The sequence below is a fragment of the Lepidochelys kempii genome, chromosome 10 (assembly GCF_965140265.1).
Source record: "Lepidochelys kempii isolate rLepKem1 chromosome 10, rLepKem1.hap2, whole genome shotgun sequence".
Lineage (NCBI taxonomy): Eukaryota > Metazoa > Chordata > Testudines > Cheloniidae > Lepidochelys > Lepidochelys kempii.
This window is the reverse complement of record NC_133265.1, coordinates 50,446,744-50,468,353: the sequence shown is the minus strand read 5'-3', so window position 1 is coordinate 50,468,353 and position 21,610 is coordinate 50,446,744. Positions and strand designations below refer to the sequence as shown.

The 21,610-nt window shown below is 42.8% G+C and overlaps 2 protein-coding genes across 7 annotated transcripts in view; one reads left to right on the top strand and one right to left on the bottom strand.

Moving 5' to 3' along the window:
• Positions 1-12,423, bottom strand: part of NRG4 (neuregulin 4) — a 63,228-nt gene extending 50,805 nt beyond the window's left edge. The window contains exon 1 of one of the 3 annotated variants that reach the window (XM_073303524.1): positions 12,169-12,423. The gene's annotated coding sequence lies outside the window, so the exon portion shown is untranslated. The remainder of the gene's footprint in view (positions 1-12,168) is intronic. The other 2 variants (XM_073303525.1, XM_073303523.1) reach the window with 2 other exon arrangements.
• Positions 1-21,610, top strand: part of TMEM266 (transmembrane protein 266) — a 189,051-nt gene that overhangs the window by 52,734 nt on the left and 114,707 nt on the right. For 3 of the 4 annotated variants that reach the window (XM_073303518.1, XM_073303517.1, XM_073303520.1), the window contains 3 exons: positions 3,589-3,690; positions 11,022-11,687; positions 12,283-12,471. The gene's annotated coding sequence lies outside the window, so the exon portion shown is untranslated. Of the gene's footprint in view, positions 1-3,588; positions 3,691-11,021; positions 11,688-12,282; positions 12,472-13,999; positions 14,021-21,610 lie in introns of those variants that run through there. The other variant, XM_073303521.1, reaches the window with a different exon arrangement.

Sequence of the window (21,610 nt, the reverse complement as noted above, 5' to 3'; positions counted from 1 at the left end):
TTTTAAATTATTAAATTGTCAGCTATTCTATACATCTGTGACTTGCTTCGTCCCAAGAGGAAGGGAAATTGGAAGACTTGCATGTGCAGGCAGATTTTTAAAAAGGAATTAAATTAGCTGCAAAACCACATATATTCCCTATTTTTATGGTGCTTTGCTCACCACACACTTTTTAAAAATAATTTCCACAAAAGTCCCTAAAGATGATAGATAAATTACCGAAATAGTTTTTCAGGTATGAGTTTTCAAATACTTGCTGTTATTTTTATTATGGCAGTATCTAGAGGCACCACTCAGAATTGGGGCCACACCATGCTATGTATTCATAGATTTTTAAGGCCAGAACATACTATTAGATCATCTAGTCTGACCTCCTGTAGAATTTCACCGTGTTGTCCTTGTATTTAGTCCAATCACCTGTTTGTATATTGTGAAAACACAAAGTAAATGATGGTCCCTTTTCCCAAAAATGTATTATCTATTTAAAAGAAGACACAAGTGATTGTAAAAATCAAGTTGAAGGAAGGAAGTGAGACAAGAGAAACATTAATATATAAACTCAGGTTCTTAGGCCAGATATATGCACAGCTAGCTGGTTTTGAAGAAGCTAATTTTAAACAGTAAATTTAAGATATACAAAAAGATACAATATTGTAAGTCCTCTACTGTCCATTCAATTACCAGTTATAAATTGGCAGTTTTCTATAGGCATTACAGTAAAAGAGGTCTCAAAGTATTTGAAAGTGGGCAGATTTGTGGCCTAAATGAAAATGAGCGCAGGGGACTGGACTAGCTGACCTCCCGAGGTCCCTTCCAGTCTTATGATTCTATTGGGTTCTGTGCATAAGAAGTAGCATGGAGGAAACCATGGAGGTGCTTGTGAAAGAAATGAGCAATGGAAGCTGGCAATGTTGTAGAGTGGAAGGGACAGGAAGAGTGTGATAACATATAAGAATGGATAAGTTGGGCAGAGCTAAATTGTGAAAGAACTTTAAAGGTGAGACCCAGAAGCTGTATTTGATGTGGTACAGAAGAGAGAGCCAGTGGTGAGACTTGGAGGTCTTTTTACAAAAGTTAAGGAATATGCAAAAACGATACATAGAACTAACTACCCATAAAGAAGATCTTATAGGCCACGGCAACAGCCAGGAAAGCCTTTGCAGCCATATTGCCCTCCCAGTGAGCCATATCGTTTCTGCTTCTGTCAGCAGAAGGTTCAGACATCCAACAGTTCCCAGCTGCAGGAACTGAGAGAAAGTGAGATGCTTCTGAAAAGGTGCCACTCTTTCTGTACAGAATCCCCACCGTAAGTTTCATGATCTTAGTGCAGGAAGGGGATCAAGGAGGGGGTCTGGCTGAAAAAGTATTATTGTTCCCTCTTCCTTCACCAATAAAAAACCTGAAGAACCTTCACGGAAAGAACCCCCAGGCTGCTTTTATCTACATGAGCTACATCTCAGCATAGAACTGCCTCCAAAATTGAAGAGCTGATACTGGTTACCCTTTGGCTTCCCCTCTTACTAATGCTAAGGTGTTCTTTCCTAGAGCCGAGTAATTAATGAAGTCTCAAATGTTTTGTGATGGTGTATTTTTGTATATACAGCTTGGTTTATGTTTTTACTATAGTTTTCTCAAAACTTTTTTAAGGGGGGGAAGGCTTGACTCTACTTATATATGTATGCAATAGAAACCCATCAGTGACCATCATTTGTAATTCCCCCCATACACACACACAAGATTACATGAACTGATTTCAATCTGGTTTTACTAGAAAGGGTTCTTTTCTCCTACAGATAATGCCCTATAGCATGTAAGGCATTTTTCTTTGGCAGCAGATTATTATCACTTCTGAAAACCAGGGTTCAGACAGTACAAGTGACAACTGTAAAACTTTTAGATAATATATTGTCTCTGTGGCAAATCCTTTAGTCTTTACTCAGACAAAACTCCCATTGAGGTCAATAGGAGTTTAGTCTGAGTCATGGATGATGGACAATGAAAGTAGGATTGAATTTAGTGGAAGTTTTGCCATCTTCCTCAATGGGAGTGAGATTATAACCCAAGTAGGGGCTGCAGAATTTGTCCCACTGTTCTTTTTAACCTTTGGAATACTAACTTATTCTATATGTAGGACATCTAAAATTCTTGATCTAAGGGATAAAGCATTTAAATACTTCCTCACATTAATCCATGTTAAACTCCTATGGAAATGCTCATGACATCTATATAAATAACAAATAATTTATTCCATATTATTGCTATTATAATTTATGTAAAGTAAGCAAAAATCTCATATATAAGGCAGTTAACATACAAGTAAAATGTATTTATGTATATGCACAGCCATGTGATAGTTTTATTTACTTTGCTGTACCTGCATTTTGCCTACTAATCCATCTCCCCAGGTCTTAGTCTCATGCTCCAAACATTTAAGCATCTTCAAACATATGCCTTTTAAAAATGAATTTATCAGAGAAGTATTTCTTTCTTTTTCACCCCAAATATAGAAACTTACCCCAAATTACATTGGCCAGGGGCCCAGGATGATCAGTCAGTTTTAGACTCCACAAAGGAAAGGGAGTGATATGAGGCCAGTGCTCAATCTCTGTTCCCCGAGCATTGGACAGCAGAGAGAGGGTGGCGTGGGGTAACATACACTTGTCTGTAATAGGATTAAACAATGGTTTTGTGCTTTCCCCCAGCACTTCCAGAGGCAAAGTGCCTACCATGTGCACAAATGCCATTGAGAACTGCCTGCCATGAGGCTATGTCTGAAAGCCATAATCCAGCCTTCTTCTCAGTTGCACTACCAACTGTGAATGTAGTCTTTACAGAAGAAAGAGGGCCTGATGGGGTATTTTTCATTCCCCATCCCTTCTCCTTCTTCATATGTCAGCTATATTTGGTGGAAGAGAGAACCAGCAAGTTATAAAGTTACATTTGGCTGGATCCAATATCAGTGACATTGAATTGTAAATCAAATAAAAGGGAAATGTTGCCAAAGAAATCATATTGGGGATGTTACAGGCACATGGAACTGACACGGCAAAAGTGCAGAGGAGCAGCTAAATGTTTGGAGTATTGCTGAAATATTTCAGCAAATGGACCTGTGCCAAGCAGATACCTGACTGATTTGTATTGCAACAATTTGTAGATAGGATCCAGCATCTGACATGCTTTTGGTGAAATTAAAATAATTTGGCAGTGGATCGATGACTTGTTGGTTTTGAATTTTGAGAAACATGTTTCTCTGCCCTATCACAATTCTCAGCTGCTACTGTGGAGCAAATGATTACATCACTGCTAGAGTGGAATATGAAAAGAATATCTTATTTATATATTGCCCATATCGATAGGCACTGTGCCTGGCCCACTGGCCCAAAGAGAAGCCGCTATTCTTCCCAAAAAAGAACTAAGAAAGAACTAAGAAAAACATAATCCAGAAATGAAGAGCTAGTGAAGAACATAGACACAATAGTCAAAGATGAACTGTCCTAAATAGAAAGACCTAGCACTGAGTGTTAAAGACAGCTACCAAGACAATCTGACAGATGTGGCAGTTTATACATGTGCTTTTGTTTCTGACAGAGCAATAACTTTTGATCTGGATTAAGTCTAGATTTACAACAAAGACAGAAGAAATGAATCCCACAATTAAAGGTGAACCAGAAGGCACTGAAGATGATCCATGTGAGTACAAATACATTTTAGTCATATAACAGGTATGAGGTTTTGTAGGTTATAATAAACAAGCTAGCCTTCATGTCGGAAATGTTTGAGTATCTACGTGAGGGCGTGTGTGAATGCAAATATCTTTTGGGTTGAAGAAGTTATTTTGGCCTGGCAGTATTTTTGCAGGTGGAAATATGAAAAACTTCAGTTCATGTCTCTGCCAAGTTGACAAAACAGAACAGGCATTTTGCAAAAAGAAAAGGAGTATTTGTGGCACCTTAGAGACTAACCAATTTATTTGAGCATGAGCTTTCGTGAGCTACAGCTCACTTCATCAGATGCATACCGTGGAAACTGCAGTAGACATTATATACACACAGAGACCATGAAACAATACCCCCTCCCACCCCACTGTCCTGCTGGTAATAGCTTATCTAAAGTGATCATCAGGTTGGGCCATTTCCAGCACAAATCCAGGTTTTCTCACCCTCCACCCCCCCCCCCCCCACACACACACACACAAACTCACTCTCCTGCTGGTAATAGCCCATCCAAAGTGACCACTGTCTTCACAATGTGTATGATAATCAAGATGGGTCATTTCCAGCACAAATCCAGGTTTTCTCACCCCCCACCCCCACCCCCACCCCCATACACACAGAAACTCACTCTCCTGCTGGTAATAGCTTATCTAAAGTGATCATTAAGTTGGGCCATTTCCAGCACAAATCCAGGTTTTCTCACCCTCCCCCCCCCCCCACAAACTCACTCTCCTGCTGGTCATAGCCCATCCAAAGTGACCACTCTCGTCACAATGTGTATGATAATCAAGATGGGCCATTTCCTGCACAAATCCAGGTTCTCTCACCCCCCCATCCCCATACACACACAAACTCACTCTCCTGCTGGTAATAGCTTATCCAAAGTGACCACTCTCCCTACAATGTGCATGGTAATCAAGGTGGGTCATTTCCAGCACAGATCCAGGCTTTCTCACACACACACACACACACACACACTCACTCACTCTCCTGCTGGCAATAGCTCATCCAAACTGACCACTCTCCAAGTTTAAATCCAAGTTTAACCAGAACGTCTGGGGGGTATGAAAAAGCAAGGGGAAATAGGCTACCTTGCATAATGACTTAGCCACTCCCAGTCTCTATTTAAGCCTAAATTAATAGTATCCAATTTGCAAACGAATTCCAATTCAGCAGTTTCTCGCTGGAGTCTGGATTTGAAGGTTTTTTGTTGTAAGATAAAAAGAAAAGGAGTACTTGTGGCACCTTAGAGACTAACCAATTTATTTGAGCATAAGCTTTCGTGAGCTACAGCTCACTTCATCGGATGCATACCGTGGAAACTGCAGCAGACTTTATATATACACAGAGAATATGAAACAATACCTCCTCCCACCCCACTGTCCTGCTGGAAATAGCTTATCTAAAGTGATCATCAGGTGGGCCATTTCCAGCACAAATCCAGGTTTTCTCACCCTCCACCCCCCCACACAAATTCACTCTCCTGCTGGTGATAGCCCATCCAAAGTGACAACTCTTTACACAATGTGCATGACAATCAAGTTGGGCTATTTCCTGCACAAATCCAGGTTTTCTCACATCCCCCCCACCCCCATACACACACAAACTCACTCTCCTGCTGGTAATAGCTCATCCAAACTGACCACTCTCCAAGTTTAAATCCAAGTTAAACCAGAACATCTGGGGGGGAGGGGGTGATGCAGACTACTGCACTGGGCAGCACAGCATGGGGAGAAGGTGACCAGCCCTCTCTCTGTGGAGAAAGAAGTGGTTTGGGACTATTTAGAAAAGCTGGACGAGCACAAGTCCATGGGGCTGGATGCATTGCATCCGAGAGTGCTAAAGGAGTTGGCGGATATGATTGCAGAGCCATTGGCCATTATCTTTGAAAACTCATGGCGATCGGGGGAGGTCCCAGATGACGGGAAAAAGGCTAAAGTAGTGCCCATCTTTAAAAAAGGGAAGAAGGAGGATCCTGGGACCTACAGGCCAGTCAGCCTCACCTCAGTCCCTGGAAAAATCATGGAGCAGGTCCTCAAGGAATCAATTCTGAAGCACTTAGAGGAGAGGAAAGTGATCAGGAACAGTCAGCATGGATTCACCAAGGGCAAGTCATGCCTGACTAATCTAATTGCCTTCTATGACGAGATAACTGGCTCTGTGGATGAAGGGAAAGCAGTAGACGTGTTGTTCCTTGACTTTAGCAAAGCTTTTGACATGGTCTCCCACAGTATTCTTGCCAGCAAGTTAAAGAAGCATGGGCTGGATGAATGGACTATAAGGTGGATAGAAAGCTGGCTAGATTGTCGGGCTCAACGGGTAGTGATTAATGGCTCCATGTCTAGTTGGCAGCCGGTATCAAGTGGTCGGTCCTGGGTCCGGTTTTGTTCAATATCTTCATAAATGATCTGGAGGATGGTGTGGATTGCACCCTCAGCAAGTTTGCAGATGACACTAAACTGGGAGGAGTGGTAGATACGCTGGAGGGTAGGGATAGGATACAGAGGGACCTAGACAAATTGGAGGATTGGACCAAAAGAAAGCTGATGAGGTTCAACAAGGACAAGTGCAGAGTCCTGCACTTAGGATGGAAGAATCCCATGCACCGCTACAGACTAGGGACCGAATGGCTTGGCAGCAGTTCTGCAGAAAAGGACCTAGGGGTTACAGTGGATGAAAAGTTGGATATGAGTCAACAGCGTGCCCTTGTTGCCAAGAAGGCCAATGGCATTTTGGGATGTATAAGTAGGCGCATTGCCAGCAGATCGAGGGATGTGATCGTTCCCCTCTATTCGACATTGGTGAGGCCTCATCTGGAGTACTGTGTCCAGTTTTGGGCCCCATGCTACAAGAAGGATGTGGAAAAATTGGAAAGAGTCCAGTGGAGGGCAACAAAAATGATTAGGGGCCTGGAACACATGACTTATGAGGAGAGGCTGAGGGAACTGGGGATGTTTAGTCTTCAGAAGAGAAGAATGAGGGGGGATTTGCTAGCTGCTTTCAACTACCTGAAAGGGGGTTCCAAAGAGGATGGATCTAGACTGTTCTCAGTGGTAGCAGATGACAGAACAAGGAGTAATGGTCTCAAGTTGCACTGGGGGAGATTTACGTTGGATATTAGGAAAAACGTTTTCACTATGAGGGTGATGAAACACTGGAATGCGTTACCTAGGGAGGTGGTGGAATCTCCTTCCCTAGAAGTTTGTAAGGTCAGGCTTGACAAAGCCCTGACTGGGATGATTTAGTCGGGGATCAGTCCTGCTTTGAGCAGGGGGTTGGACTAGATGACTTCCTGAGGTCCCTTCCAACCCTGATATTCTATGATTCTATGACTCTATGAATCTAGATACTTTTGTTGTGAGAGACAAGCTAATACCTTCCTCAAATTCTGGGAAGCCTTTCAAAATATTGGAACCTGAATGTCACTAAGACTGACTTTGACACATTTTATTTAATATTCTTTTATTTATTTACATTATACAAAAATAAAAAGGGGCATCTAATCAAAACTTTACAACCCCTTGACACAAGTTATAAAAACAAATATAAAATTCCCTCTCTGAACCTTATAGTATTAAGTAGAAAACATTTAACCTGAGATATTTCCTGTGCTTCTGACTTATTAAGATGAAGAATTATGCTTCTTGAAGGTTGAGGGCCCAAATTAATCTTGAGAATTTAGAACAAGGATTGTAGTTTCTAGAGTTGCAATAAGGCCATGGCACCAGCACCTATGTTTTGGTCTCCATTTCCAGAAGATATTGGACCTCATTCAATAGTAGTGTATAATTAATAGGATTTCTGAAGAGGAATGGAAAGTTTTGGCATGACCTGAAACTGAAGGGCACAGTCCCATTTGATAAACTCTGAACAAAGCTACATCCTTCCATGCCTGTAAACATTTACACAATAGGAAGCTGAAATTAAAATTGGTTCTATGTCCTCCAGCAAAACTGTGGTTTCACTGTAGCTACAGTAGAATCCAATGGATACAAAAGAGATATCTCTGGCAATCCTAGAATGATTAGATCCAAACTGTGCTTGACATGGAAATTCCTTAAAGAAACGGTGGAAGGACTGACCTTGGATATCAGCAAGAGAGCTACTTATACAAAGACTGACTCAATGTCAGTGCCATAGCTGTTAATCTGGTAACTGAATTTTATCACCAAGAGCACCAGCAAACAATGATGGTCCTTACCAAGGACCTAGTCATCAAGCCTGAAATGTCATGAAAGGCTCACAAAAGGTATCTTCCAAACTACTGATCTTCTTAAACCTCACGAATGTCTTACTACTTAGGGCTTGTCTACACTTATCAGTAGCTCACCACTGCTGCAATCGATGCAGCAGATGTCGATTTAGTGGGTCAGTGAAGACACACAAAATCGATGGGAGAGCGCTCTCCAGTAATCCACCACTCCGAGAAGAGTAAGGGAAGTTGATGGGAGAGCGTCTCCTATTGACGCAACATAGTGTAGACACCACAGTAAGTTTACCTAAGCTATGGTGACTCCAGTTACATTATTCAGGTAACTGGAGTAGTGTAACTTAGGTTGACTTACTGTGATATTATAGACAAGGCCTTACTCTCAGGGATATTTTCCAGAAATGGGGATATTGTCGTTCAAAGGGTATAACAAACCATAACTGCTTGTAATTAGTAGTTATTAAAATAAGGACCAGAAAAGAAAATGCCCTCTTCCAAAACCCATTTTCTTTGATACTGTGAACATAACCAAAGAACCTGGGTGGGATTCTGGCTTGTAAAGTTTGTCATATTTCCTGTTCTCTGGTACATTAGAGACTGTGTGGTTGGGGGCCATTCAGATTGTAACATAATGACAGTTTCTAAGACCCTGCACAGGCATGCAGGGCTTAGAAGTTGAGCAACAGTAAGCTCCCGTGCTAAAACCCTGCATAAAAATGCAGATTAATTATTGCTGTATCACTCTGGCATTTGGATTTCGTTAGCTGCCACTAAGATATGAGGTGTTTTCTCTGGAATATAGAGAAAAGTGTGGCACACAGGAAATCCTGCAAGGAAAGCCAAGGGACAGCAAAGCTTGGGGAGAAAACTTAGCCTGAGATTTCTGTTATGTAAGTATGCTTGTTATATAAGTTGCCAACACAGCCAAACCCCAGAAAAATAGTAAGTTTGAACTATATATATATAGTGGGTACATGTCATTCAAAATAGGCTATGAACCTGACCTGCTTACAGAGATCTTAAGGCTCTACAGAAATGATAATATTACTATTTATTATCATCATCCGTTTAATTAAAGGCTATACTACTAACACCAACATTTATCATGACATGGTGGTCACAGATCAAATTTTGACTTTACAGCAAATTTAAGAAAAATCTTCTACTTCTAACATTTTATTAGGAGTTTGCATCCAACTGTTCATTCGTATATTCAGAAACCCCAGTTGTACAGTGTCAGATATTTGTCTCTCTTTTTTTCATCCTAGTTAATCCTATATAATGGTTAATTACATATAGCTCAGCACAACTTCAAATTTATAAAAATATTTATAGGCACCCTTCCTATACTTTGCGCATCTACCATAAATTAAACCCCCACAAAATTCAAGGGGGGTATTATGCCTAGGAATATTATGCATTCTATCTGCCACCAGTGAAAAATTACAATAGGTAAGTAATGAACTTGTGTTCCGTCAGAGTATCAAATGCACACATAGTGGACTAAATTCTGCCCTAAATTACACTTTGCAACTCCACTGAGCTCAGACGGGTTGCACAAGTGTAAATGAGAACAGAATTTGTCCCATTATTTAAATGCTTGGTTTTGTATTTTAATCTTTGAGTTAGCTGGCAGATGTATAAAATGACATGTACAGTGTACAGAGAATTCCCATTTAACTGTATCCCGAAGAGGCCCACGTACAAACATTGTTTACTCCTCTAAGTACTTGGACTATATTGTGCTCATAAAGTTTGCCCCATATAGACCCATTTCATACATGGATATATAAGCAGCTGGTGGGTAATGAAGCTTCAAGCACAGCTCTAATAGGTATTAAACTTTTCCTGACCTATCTGTCTGAAGACTCTGGTGCTCAGAGCAGCTACACTTGGGAGGTGAGGCTGCTGCAAATCTGTCAGGTACACAAAGGGATATGCAGTTTCTGGTATTTCATGTAGCGCTCCACAAGCAGATTCAAGTCCTGGGACTATGCAAGGGGAATTATTAGTTAATCAGTTTTAGATGAGAAACTTGTATAAATACACACCCCAAAACCCCCACAAGTCACACTGTGTGCTCATACATTTAATTTCTCATCTACAATAATCCCAGATCTCACTCTCATAGAGCCTTATCCCCAAACACACTTTTCTTTAAAAGTGTATTTTTAAAAAGCAGTTTAAGTGTAATAAAATGTTAAGGTTCGCAATGTGGTATTACTTTTTATATTCATAACTCAGAGTTATAGATATTCCCCTACCAGATTCCCAGTTATACCTATCTCTCAAATTTTTGTTAAAGTTGAGATTCAGATCCAAACGTCACAGCTCAAGACCATTCTTATTAGAAATTGGTATATTAATTACCAATTTCGCCAGTGGTTATTTGGTAGAATAATAGGTCCATATCACTTCTAAGATACTTCAAAATATGTTGTAAAACTTTAATTTTAAAATGTGGTCACTGGGTGCTTCAAGTAACTAGTTTTTATAAACTAAGCACAATCCAGACACAAAATAATTGTCTAGAAACCTCTTGTGGGAGGGAAGTGTTAAAAACTGACTTTTAGTCTTAATTCCTTGCATTTTGTCAGTTTAAAACAGGCTCTTAACCTTATTTTGTTGTTTATTTTTTGCATTTAATTTTCTATTAATTTGTTCTACTTGACCGGCACCTACCCCAATAAATTGGTATTATTTACTCTATGGGTGTAATCTTTCTCAGATAGGACAATCTGCTGAATCAATGTAATCTCTAGTCTGCCTCACGAAATCTTGCAGCTGCTCACTCTCTTTGTGATTATGTAATTGTTCTGGTATACATGTAAGCAAGCAAAACTTTAGTAAGTGTGTGGAGCGGGGGAAGAAACCTTTATTGTAAAAGCAAAATTAGTGGAGTCTTGGCACTATACTAGCAGGGCAAAAACATTGTTCAATTGAGGACTACAATAGCAACACGCCAGGAGCCCCAGGGCTACATTTAATTTGCATAGACAGTGTCGACTGTTGCAATCTTCATCTTTAGTGTGATGGTACAATTCCTATATACTACAAGTCCAAACATGCAATGATTCTAGCATCCATTTTTAATCTAGAAATGCAGCCTATGAAAATTCTGTGGTCCAGAATGCAAACATTTGTCTTCATAATCATCCACCTCAGTCTGCAGAGATGATGGCTCCCAAGATCCAAAACACTATACTGACTTGAATGACATAGCCTGCTGAAAAGACAAATCCCAACATGCAATGCTCCATCTTGGTCCAAGTGCACCGAAAAGATGAGCCCCCAGAAGAAGATGGTTAATCCAAGCATCACAGCCCCAGGGGACAAGAGGTTTTAGTGGCAACATGCCATCCTGACCATGATGGACTTTGCATTAAACTGGAATACAATGAGCTAGGGCCTCTTTATCCCTGGCAATTGGACACAGATTTCCTGTAATTCCAGAATTTGCCAAATGGTCCTGATTTTTCTCTTGAGTGCAACCTTACATCCCTATTCTTGAAATAGGACACTCAAGAAAGACCATGACGTGGTGAGCAGTTTGGTATTTTGCTGTGGTGCTGCTTGGGGCAAATTCAGGATGGTGATGCCTCACATCTTCCCCTGCATATTAAAGATGTGGTAGCAAATAGCACCAGGAAGCCACAGAGGTGCCTCCATCCTCATGTGGGGAAGACCAAATAAGGCAACTTTGCACCTTACCGTGCACTAACAGCCAACCTCGTTGGGAGCAACAAATCCAAGTGGGTTGTCAGGTTAGTACAGATCTGTCCTTCCTGCCCTCACTTCAGAACAACACCTCAGGGCAGGGCCCCGTTTCAGGGATAGGATGCTCCTCATGAGTGACTCCCCGCCCCGCTCTAGGTTGGGGCTCCCACCTCAATAGCTCCTCCCCTCCCCCAATGTAGGGCAAGAGTGGGGGGTCTCTCCTCCATAGCGCTCCCCTCCCCAATGTAGGAGGACGAGGTCTTAATAGCTCCTTCCCTCCCCCAATCTAGGGCGGTGTGGGGGCGGGGGGGTCTCTCCGCAGTGGCTCCTCCTCCCCTCCCCCCTAAGGCGACGAGAGCGTCTCTCAAGAGCCACTCCTAGCCCCCAGCAAAGGGTGGAGTCCTACTTCAGGAGCCCGCTCCCCTCAGGCGCCCCTCCCTTGCCCCATCCTAGGGTGGTGAGGCCTTTCCTCAAGGGTCCCCCTCCCGAGACAGGGGCTCCTTCCTCCCTCCCTCCCTTCCCCCCTACCGTAGTACTACGAGCCTTACGCAGTCAGTCATCTCCATTGGGCCTGCATGCGCCACGTGACGCTGAGCGTGCGCCCCGAGCCGAACTGAGCTGTCACAGCCAGTTGTTTCCTAGGCGACCCAGAAGAAAGGGAGCGCGCCAGAGAGCGAGCGAGCACTAGGACAGGGCACGTGCACGCGCCAGAGAGAGCCAGAGTGCGCGCGCGTTGGAACCCCGATCTCTTGAGAGCGCGCGCCAGCCTGATCCCGGGAGCTGCTGCTGCTGCTGCAGAGCGGAGCGGGATGTCAGGATTCCGGGCATCAGGTATGTGTCTACCGGCCCCGCCCCCCCCCAGCACTCCCTCAGGGCAGGGTTTGCACACGTGCCCAGTCCCACCCGCAGTGGGAGGCGCTGGGGACCCCCCTCCGTAATATACCACATAGCCCTGCAAAACACCTCCGGCCTCTGCCAGAGTAGGGCATCCCCCAGATAGCGGGCTGCGTGGGTCAGAGAGCAGGGCATCCCGTATATAAAGGGGCTATGCAGGTCTGTATGGCAGGGAGCAGGGCATCCACCATATAACGGGGCTGTGCGGGTTCCTGTGGCAGGTAGCAGGGCATCCCCTATATAATGGGGCTGTGCAGGTCCCTGTGGAGAGAGCAGGGCATCCCCCATGTAACGGACTGTGTGGATCTGTATGGCAGGAAGCCCCTCATATAAAGGGGCTGTGCGGGTATGTATGGCAGGGAGCAGGGCATCCCCATATAACGGAGCTGTGCGGGTCTGTGTGGCAGGGAGCAGGACATAACGGGTCTGGATGACAGGGAACAGGGCATCCCCCATATAATGGGACTCTGCAGGTCCCTGTGGAGAGAGCAGGACATCCCCCATATAACGGGACTGTGCAGGTCTGTATGGCAGGAGCAGGGCATCCCCCATAAAATGGGGCTGTGCGGGTCTGTATCGAAGGGAAAAAGGCATCCCCATGTAAAGGGGTTGTATAGCAGGTCTGCATGACGGGGATCAGGGCATCCCACATATAACCGGGCTGATTGGGGCTGTATGGCTGGGAGTAGGGTATCCCACATATAACAGAGTTGTGCGGGTCTTTCTGCCAGGGAGCAAGGTATTCCCAATATAATGAGGCTGTGCGGGTCTGTATGGAAGGAAGCAAGGCATCCCTCATATAACATGTCTGTATAGCAGGGAGTAGGGCATCCCCATATAATAGGGCTGATTGGGCTGTATGGCTGGAAGCAGAGCATCCCACATATAACTGGGCTGTGCAGGTCCCTGTGGCAGGGAGCAGGGCATCCCCCATATAACGGAGCTGATTGGGGCTGTATGGCTGGGAGCAGTGCATCCCCCATAGACCAGGCCTGTGAAGTCCCTATGGCAGGGAGCAGAGCATCCCTCATATAACAGGGATGTGTGGCTGGGAGCAGGGTATCCCCCATAGACCAGGGCTGTGAAGTCCCTGTGGCAGGGAGGAGGGCATTTCACATATAATGGTCTGTGGGATCCCTGTGGCAGGGCATGATCTTATGATCCTATATGATCTTCTATGTCAGGGAATTTCCCCCTACCCCTCCTCATAAAGCAGGCTCTAGAGCAGAATGTTTCTCTTTCCAAACCCCCTTCATTTTACAGCCTGTAAATTGCTATGTGCTGGAGCAGGACAGGTCATCCTTCAAACATCCATCCATGAACAAGCTGTGGGCACCCAATGGCATGGTGTATGGCAAAGTACTGCATTCCCTACGTATTGGGATTTCTGTGGAGTTCTTATAGCAAGCTGCATTGTGATCTGCCAGTCTTCCCTGTCCCCAAGATAAATATATAAAACTGGTCTGCTGAGGAGTTCCTAAAGCAGGTTACGTGTCAGTCCATCCTCTCCTTTCAGTAGATAGAACGAGGAGTGCTTGTGGCACCTTAGAGACTAACAAATTTATCTGAGCATAAGCTTTCGTGGGCTAAAGCCCACTTCATCAGATGCATGCAATGGAAAATACAGTAGGAAGATAGATAGATAGATAGATAGATAGATAGATAGATAGATAGATAGATAGATAGATAGATAACATGAAAAAATGGGAGTTGCCATATCAACTCTTAACGAGACCAATCAGCAGGAGAAAAAAAAACTTTTGTAGTGATAATCAGGATGGCCCATTTAAAACAGTTGACAAGAAGGTGTGAGTAACAGTAGGGGGAAAATTAGCATGGGGAAATAGTTTTTAGTTAGTGTAATGATTCATCCACTCCCAGTCTTTATTCAAGCCTAATTTAATGGTTTCCAATTTGAAGATTAATTCCAGTTCTGCTGTTTCTTGTTGGAGTCTGTTTTTGAAGTTTTTTTGTTGAATAATTACGACTTTTACATCTGTAATTGAGTGTCCAGGGAGGTTGAAGTGAGTTTTGAATGTTATAATTCTTGACATCTGATTTGTGTCCATTGATACTTTTGCATAGAGACTGTCCGGTTTGGCCAATGTACATGGCAGAGGGGCATTGCTGGCACATGATGGCATATATCACATTGGTAGATGTGCAAGTGAACAAGCCTCTGATAGTGTGGCTGATGTGATTAGGTCCTGTGATGGTGTCCCTTAAATAGACGTGTGGACAGAGCTGGCAACGGGCTTTGTTGCAAGAATAGGTTCCTGGGTTAGTGGTTCTACTGTGTGGTGTGTGGTTGCTGGTGAAAATTTGCTTCAGGTTGTGAGGCTGTCTGTAAGCGAGGACTGGCCTGTCTCCCAAGATCTGTGAGAGTGAGGGATCGTCCTTCAGGATAGGTAGATCTTTGTAGATCTTTGATGATGCGCTGGAGAGGTTTTAGCTGGGGGGTGAAGGCAATGGCTAGTGGCATTCTGTTACTTTCTTTGTTGGGCCTGTCCTGTAGTAAGTGGCTTCTGGGTACTCTTCTGGCTCTGTCAATCTGTTTCTTCACTTCAGCAGGTGGGTATTGTAGTTGTAAGAACGCTTGATAGAGATCTTGCAGGTGTTTGTCTCTGTCTGAGGGGTTGGAGCAAATGCTGTTGTATCTTAGAGCTTGGCCATAGACAATGGATCATGTGGTGTGGTCTGGATGAAAGCTGGAGGCATATAGGTAGGAATAGCGGTTAGTAGGTTTCCGGTATAGGGTGGTGTTGATATGACCATCGCTTATTAGCACTGTAGTGTCCAGGAAGTGGATCTCTTGTGTGGACTAGTCCAGACTGAGGTTGATGGTGGGATGGAAATTGTTGAAATCATGGTGGAATTCCTCAAGGGCTTCTTTTCCAGGGGTCCAGATGTTGAAGATGTCATCAACGTAGCGCAGGTAGAGTAGGGGCATTAGGGGACGAGAGCTGAGGAAGCGTTGTTCTAAGTCAGCCATAAAAATATTGGCATACTGTGGGGCCATGCGGGTACCCATAGCTGTGTCGCTGACTTGAAGGTATACATTGTCCCCAAATGTGAAATAGTTGTGGGTGAGGACAAAGTCACAATGTTCAGCCACCAGGTTTACCATAACATTATCGGGGATACTGTTCCTGATGGCTTGTAGTCCATCTTTGTGTGGAATGTTGGTATAGAGGGCTTCTGCATCCATAGTGGCCAGGATGGTGTTTTCTGGAAGATCACCAATGGACTGTAGTTTCCTCAGGAAGTCAGTGGTGTCTTGAAGATAGCTAGAGTGCTGGTAGCATAGAGCCTGAGGAGAGAGTCTACATAGCCAGACAATCCTGCTATCAGGGTGCCAATGCCTGAGATGATGGGTCATCCAGGATTTCCAGGTTTATGGATGTTGGGTAGCAGATAGAATACCCCTGGTCAGGGTTCTAGGGGTGAGTCTGTGCAAATTTGTTCTTGTGCTTTTTCAGGGAGTTTCTTGAGCAGATGGTGTAGTTTCTTTTGGTAGCCCTCAGTGGGGTCAGAGGGTAATGGCCTGTAGAATGTGGTGTTGGAGAGCTGCCTAACAGCCTCTCGTTCATATTCCGACCTATTCATGTTGACAACAGCACCTCCTTTGTCAGCCTTTTTGATTATGATGTCAGAGTTGTTTCTGAGGCTGTGGATGGCATTGTGTTCTGCACGGCTGAGGTTATGGGGCAAGTGATGCTGCTTTTCTATAATTTCAGGCCGTGCACATCAGCGGAAGCACTCTATGTCTAAGTCCAGTCTGTTGTTTTGACCTTCAGGAGGAGTCCACCCAGAATCCTTCTTTTTGTAGTGTTGGTAGGAAGGTCTCTGTGGGTTAGTGTGCTGTTCAGAGGTGTGTTGGAAATATTCCTTGAGTCGGAGACATCGAAAGTAGGATTCTAGGTCACCACAGAACTGTATCATGTTCGTGGGGGTGGAGGGGCAGAAGGAGAGGCCCTGATATACGACAGATTCTTCTGCTGGGCTCAGAATATAGCTGGATAGATTAACAATATTTTTGGGTGGGTTAAGGGAACCACTGTTGTGGCCCCTTGTGGCATGTATTAGTTTAGATAGTTTAGTGTCCTTTTTCCTTTGTAGAGAAGCAAACTGTGTGCTGTAAATGGCTTGTCTAGTTTTTGTAAAGTCCAGCCACGAGGAATTTTGTATGGAAGGTTGTTTTTTATGAGAGTATCTAGTTTTGAGAGCTCATTCTTAATCTTTCCCTGTTTACTCTATAGGATGTTAATCAGAATGTTAATAGATGTGCGCTGGGGTTCTGGAGGTAAGACATGTCAGCATAGCACCCACTATACAAATAATAGGTGGACTGTGGATTTCTATATTAGTATATATGGCAGTGCACTGCCCTCAATACAACAGGCATACTCTTGATTCCCTATAGAGGGTGTATATAAGTAGTAAGGTGTATGGGCATTACCCTTTTTGTAATTGCCCCGGGTGCAGGTCGTGTCTTAGATGCCTTTCTCTGCTCATTATTTCTATTAAGTGCATCATTAGTTTATTTATAAATATAAGTAGAGGAGGGAAAATGGACTCCAAAATATTTGTACTTAATGTAAAAGAAGATACTGAACAGTAAATATTTGTACTGAAGATGTGGTCATTAGTTTAGAAGTTATTCTAAATCTGGTCACTTCTTTTGTTTAAACAAAAAAGATATAAACTCTGGCTGGTATGGAGTTGTATGAAGTATGTGGAGGGTTGCCTAGGGTTTGATCCAGTTCTTAGATGCTGTTGAGTTTTCCAATTCCATGATTTGTCAATAGCTGTAAAACCAGAAAAATTGTTTTCCATCATTGCTTAGTTGTACCTTGCTAGTCCTGGTCTACATTTCTGGTTCTTTCACGAGGATACAAGTAATGAGTTACACGTTAGCAGGTGTATGATTAAGAATTACATGCTTGATCCTAGAAAGCGGCCTTGGGAACCACCTTATACCATATTCATTCCCAGATGTAAGTATAAAGAATCCCAGAGGTCTGGGGGCAGTAATGCCATCTTCCCTTACCCGCCCCCCATCCATCTTTTGTGTGATTTCTTCAGGATAATGCTTCTTGAATCATGCCTTCATTCTAAATGCTGTAAATCCATAAAATTATGTTGTGACTTTTGTCAACAAGGTTCTGACCTACATTAGCATGGTATTACGACACAGCAAGAAGACCAGCAATAGTTTTTGAAGGCCAAATCCATAAGGACTCTTTTTTTTAATCAAGAAAATGTTTAGTTTTCCCTCTGTAATCTGCTGCATAGTTATGTAGCACAGAATTAGCAGTCCTTTTTTTTTTCATTACACACATGTATAGGGATGAAATCAGTAAACGTTGGAGATCCATGTTCAAACATAAGATGTCATAGGATGTCACATTAACTTCATTTAGTGAGGTTCCTAAGTTAACATAAATCACTATTTCAGTTTATTTTCCTATTGTCCTGGGGCTGGTAAATTTGGTCTGATGTAAATTTCTGTATTCTGTACATGCATATTTCACAACAGACAATCACTTGGCTGAACAACAGACTGAGTGCACACCCCTTGAGCCAAGTTTGCTTGTAGGTACAAAAGGTTTTATAAGTACTAGGTATAACTCAAGTGTGGATAATATATAATATAAATGTAACCACACGCACACATAAACACATCTTCTATATTGAATCCAGTGTGTGTAATATATTGTGAGGTGCATTGCCATATATTGCTGGCTATCTTTGCTGAAAAAGTTAGCACAGCAGGACTGAGCTAAGCATTCTGTGGTAGTTTTAATCTGAAGATTCTTTTGCTTGTATCCATTTAAGTGAAAACCAGTGTGGTTTTATTATTTTATTTGTTGTGACCATTAGTTGATATTTACAAATAAGGCAAGATTTTGTTTCTGATTTTTTGCTCAATATATTGTAAAAATTGTATTATATGTAAAGGGTTGAACTGAGATAATACTGGTACTGAATGGTTCTGCTAGTTCTTGTGCAGATACTGTAAATTCCTGCAGATCAGGCATGTCAGAATACTTGTAAAAAGTTCATTAATGTAGTATGAGCATGTTAGAGATATTCCACACAAATTAGACAACAGCTGTACGGTATTGACATATAGAGTCTTCTGTTGTGAGATGAGATGTTGGCATTAAATAATTGTTACCTTGAGCTTGTGAACTGTTGCGAGACAGTGTACTTTGTGCAGAAAAGGAAAGGAATGCTTCTCCCTCTCTTACGAAAGGTTCAGAACAGGAAACTAGTGCATGCTGCTTTGGACACACTGTGTCCTGGGCAGCACTACAGTGGGCTGATGGTCAGAAAAGTGACTGCAGGTCCAATTCAGTGAGTAAAGTGCCTGCGTGCCTGAGGCAGTACATATGCTCATTGACTCCAGCATGTTTCTGAACAAATTGTAGTAACTTCATGTTCATTTTTCTCACTGAGTTGCAGAATTGACTATGCAGCCCCTGTATACAGTGTGGTATGTTTCTCTGACAAAGGATGAGAAGGTCTGGGTCAGACAAGAAAGTATATGGCTAGCCTGATGGGCGACTACTCCAAATTCTACACAAAAGGAATGTGTATCAAGAGTGAGCAGTTATTTCAGTCTTAGAACTAAAATATAACAGGCTGTATGCAGACATAACTCCTGCCAATTCATGGGGCAGTGGAGGGGGTGTTAGTAAGGGCATGACAAAGGTCTGCTAAGCAGGGATCTACCCTGATCTAGCATGCATCGGGCCATGCTTGCAGTGTGTGTGTGCAATGAATAACCTAGAACTCAGTTGAAATGTCTGTGACTGGGTGAGGTAATATCTTTTATTGGACCAACTTCTGTTGGTGAGAAGAGACAAGCTTTCAAGCTTACACAGAGCTCTTCTTCAGATCTGGGAAATGTACTCAGAGGGTCACAGTTAAATACAAGATTGTTTAGCATAAGTAGTTAACACATATTTCAAGGGACCATTCGAGGTGAAGTGGCCCATTAACACCTCTCCAGTCATAGGGGCAAAAAATAAAACTGGGGGACAAGAAGGGGCGGTTAAGAGGGTTATAGATTGTTGTAATAAATCATAAATCCAGCTGTGACACTGAGTACATTTTCCCACTGAAGAAGCTTGAAAGCTTGTCTTTCTCACCAACAGAAGTTGGTCCAGTAAAGACATTACTTCACCCACCTTGTCTCTCTAATACCCTGGGACCAGTACAGCTACAACACTACATGTGATTAGTGACAGATATTCTGGATGCAACAGAGTGGGTAGAGTTAACTGTTCCCATAGGCACCATGCCTGTCCCAATGTATGAGTGTGTGGGTGTTGATATAGCTGTTTTAGAGGGGCACAACTAGAAAGCTATGGGGATTTATGCAGTTCAGTACCCACCACAACCATTCTCGTTGTTGTGCCACATGGCTATTTCTGCTGCGATGGCTAATGGTAATTTTCCTGCAACCCTGATTGGCTGGGTGCTGGATGCTCGTTTCCTCTTGGATTGTCTCTGTGCTAATGTATGGTGAAGGTAGCTCTGAGTCTCCCTTTGTATGGACAGCTTTTAGCAAAGGGGGATGAAAGTAACAAATTTCTGGGATTGTTAAGGGGATTTGTGTTTTAGTATGTCCAAAGCACAAGTGGGAGAAGTTAGACTGCCCTCCCTGAAGAAGTCCAGCCTCTTTACCAGAAGGCAAAAGTCTACATGTTCCAGCATCTGTATGTGTTTAAATTTCCTGCCGTACCTGAATGCAGAACAAGCAGTTACTCTAATTGTGCTACATAGTGTAAACACTGTACAGGAGAATAACTCTTACCTCTTTAAAGGGGTAGTGAATGGGGCTCAATGTAAGGATGCCATCTTACTCAACCAATCTGCTCCCTGGATGACTCGGTTACTTTACAGACAGAAAGTTTCATCCTTGTTAATGCTGCAGAGCTAATATAGCCATGGGAAAGTGAGCTGGAGTCTATTCTGCTGCATGTGTTATCATCAAAAGTGTCAACTAAGTTCTATTTGCAGAATCTTGATTGCTAGTTGTTATATAAGAGGAAGAAAATATTAGATTTATTTATTTATTTTGAATCCCAGATTGAGTGCCTGCTCCCATGGAAACCAAAGGCAAAACTCCCATTAGCTTCAATGGGTGCAGGAGCAGGCCCCGAGTCTGCCGTGGAACAATACAGAAAGTTTGTTCTTTTGACTTGTAAAATTCCTATGACTATCGCCAAGCCAGAATAAATACAAAACGTCACCAATACTTTTAGAGTTGCTTATCAGTTTAACTCCACTTTAACGTATTCTGTGACATTCCAGATTTATGCTTTTAAATATAAAATAAAAATTCTTGCTTGTTGTTATTGTGGGGCTAAACTTGCCCTGTGCCACCCTTTGCATAGGCCCTTGCCCCTGCGGGAATCAATGAATAAGGTGGTTACAGGGTGCAGGAGGCCCCGAAGTTGCACAAGAGGTAATAGGCGGAGTCCTTCACTGTCTCTGTCCCTGAAGACCCAGTTACTCAAGCTATATGCTGTGCTTGGAGTTGGCTTGCTGAGAATGATATAATAGAGTTTAATACTTAATTTAGTTTTAGGGTCCAAATCAGCCCTCAGTTACACCCATGTAATCGCACCAAAATCATTGGTGGTGCATGAATTTGAGCAGAGGCAGAATGGGTTATGTAAACTTGAGAAGCATATGGAGGTGATTCAATTTCTAAATAATTATTAATTGAACATCTGCTTATTCCTTGGTTTATTCAAAAATGTAATGTTTCCACTGTACAAATTTCTCCCTCTGTCCCACTTCCATTTTATCTTTTCCCTCATCCTGTGCTACTATGATCATTTAGATTGTGAGCTTTTCAGGGCCGGTACCATGTTTTTCCTTGCTTTATAAAGTACCATGTACATCTATGGCACTATATACAAATATAATTACATTAAAAAACTATGTTAAAGGAACTTTAGGTTGTGAAGTCAAGCACTCAAAAATTAGGAAATGCCAGATTAAGATTGTCTGTGCAAATGTAATTCACCCCCTTGTGTGTACATCCTTTACACTGAAT